The sequence below is a fragment of the Palaemon carinicauda genome, chromosome 22 (assembly GCF_036898095.1).
Source record: "Palaemon carinicauda isolate YSFRI2023 chromosome 22, ASM3689809v2, whole genome shotgun sequence".
Lineage (NCBI taxonomy): Eukaryota > Metazoa > Arthropoda > Malacostraca > Decapoda > Palaemonidae > Palaemon > Palaemon carinicauda.
The window spans coordinates 96,836,718-96,839,217 of NC_090746.1; the positions used below are offsets into that span (position 1 = coordinate 96,836,718).

Sequence of the window (2,500 nt, forward strand, 5' to 3'; positions counted from 1 at the left end):
CCATGTATGAACTATCATGTGTGTGTATATATATATATATATATAGAGAGAGAGAGAGAGAGAGAGAGAGAGAGAGAGAGAGAGAGAGAGAGAGAGAGAGAGAGAGAGAGAGAGAGAGAGAGAGAGAGAGAAGTCATAGATACCTCTTAATATCGAATTTGCTCTGTCTCGAGATTAGCATTTGGTCGATAATTCTTTTATTTTCGTAAATAATGACTCTCAAATATAAAATATAAAATACAAATCAAATAAAAAATAAAAATCAACAAGGAGCAAGAAGTCCTTTCCCCATACAAGCAAGAGATTGAATAAGAGAAGTAAAACCAAATCTATCACATCTTATTCAAGTTTTAAAGGTCACGGTCAGAGCCTCGAATTATAGTTAATTGCTTCAACAATTTCTATTCTATTTCAAAAGAAAGCAATTTAACCTTCTAATCAAAGATGAATCTACGTGGCGTAATATCATATGATTGCTATTGTTACAATTTTGTTTCCTCGGCTATATTTTTTTTTTTCTGCGCACCTCTTATTTTGCTCTGAAACATTTTAAAAGTTTCTAACGAAATCTCTATGACAATTTTGCCTAGCTCTTTATCTGAGACTAGTAATTGATTTATGAAGAACGAGCAAGCTATATTCCTAACCTGGTCCTTGTCCAATGTATAGTTTTATGATTTTTAAGAGGTTTAGAGAGGATATATGGACTCATTCCAGCTAACAAGAACCTATAACCCTAGTGTTTCCCCCAACGAATGTATTAATATCTTCGGTTTTTTTTTTTTTTTTTTTTTTTTTAACTCCGTGATATGTTAATATTGATTTTGCAATATTTTCCATAATAGACTATCTATCCTCAATAAGATTATCCTCTTTTCTTCATTGCTTTGAACTACAATAGCTTAAATAACACGCCATTCTTGCATGTTCCCTATTTCCTTTCTAAAAACAATAGCAGCACGAACTGTGACAACTATGTTATTGGACTCATGGGCGTGAAATTGTGGATTTACGTTGGTTTCGGTGAGATTTTGCTGTTTGAGGCTATCAAGATATTTTTTTAGTGTCACTAGATCATCAGGAGTACGAAAATGATTGATTCATAAGAAAAACAACTCATAAAAACTCAATTTCATTTGTATAAATCATACTCATGTAAAGCAATATAAAATCCGTATACTGTTTTACATATTACAAATGCTTTGAATAAATCTGAATTTGATAAACATTGACATACACTCAATCACTTAGAATCTAACAACCTCATTGATGATCATGTAGAACAACAGAGGAATTATTGCATGATACTCATTGAGAGAAATAAATTTTCGAAATGCAAAAGAACTATCTTGAATTTCTTTCTTCTTTTTATACTTCTTACACGACATTGGATTTTCTAGGAATCAATCTCATTTCAAACTCACAGTTATGTTTTTTTTATTGTGTCCTTTCTTATGAAAATCGACTAAAGACAAGTTTTAATAATAAGAAATTATTTTACATGTTTAATTTCGTTTGAAAGGCCATTAGTGTTTGCCATTTAATTGTTTTGAAAGAAATGTTAATCAAGCGAGATTCTATAGTTCAGTAAATGTCTTGGAAAGCTCATAAGAATTAGAAGGCAAATTGACTCCAGGTTTCTACTTTTTAATTGTGTTAATATAAGAAATAATATCAATTGGATTTGATCAGCGTCAATGACCTTAGATGTCAGGATGCCAGAAAACCTCAAATGAAACAATCAATCAATCAATCAATTGGATTTAAACAACTTCGTTGGGGTAGAATGGTTCAAAGATTAAACACGTTGCTGTTAGACAGGGGCACGTGGGTTGAAGTTGGAAAACGTATATTCTCTATTTCCTTCCAGTTTGGGTTATCGGAGAAGCTCAGTATAAATCTTATCCATAAATTTCATGAAATTGAGAAATTAAGCGTCAGAAGGGAATCTAAGAGAAATGGGAAGTAAGAATTCTCATTCCAAAATTACAGGTTGAGAACCGAAAGGTCAACACGTGAATTTCATCCCTTCTAAGGAGAAATTGGTATTGCTAAAAGCGCACAGAGATAAACGAATATATGTCTTTCCACTATCTATTTGTGTGTGTATATATATATATATATATATATATATATATATATATATATATATATATATATATATATATATCGTAATCCTTGTATGTAAAATATGTTTAAGTATGTGTTTTATACAGTGAGATTAATGACTTTTTAAGAGTACTAGGACTATCATAAATTGTGGTGCGCGACCACTAAACTCTGTTAGGCCGGGAGCACACTAGCGACTCTGTGGCGCCACAAAGCCACAGCATCGTGTGGCGGGGATGTGGTCTCCCATAGGTTTCCATTGTTTTCAAAGCCACGCCACACCTGTGGCGGGGATGAGCGACAGAGAGCCACAGTCGCTTGCCACAGTCGCTAGTTTCCACGGCAAAACTTGAAAACAATGGAAACCTACGGGAGACCACATCCCCGCCAC

The 2,500-nt window shown here is 33.4% G+C and overlaps 2 protein-coding genes across 2 annotated transcripts in view; one reads left to right on the plus strand and one right to left on the minus strand.

Annotated features, from left to right (window-relative positions):
• LOC137615974 (uncharacterized) overlaps positions 1 to 2,500 on the plus strand; it is a 709,175-nt gene that overhangs the window by 506,361 nt on the left and 200,314 nt on the right. The gene's annotated exons all lie outside the window — the stretch shown is intronic.
• The window catches only part of LOC137616189 (uncharacterized), a 54,786-nt gene that overhangs the window by 31,699 nt on the left and 20,587 nt on the right, over positions 1 to 2,500 (minus strand). The window lies entirely within an intron of this gene.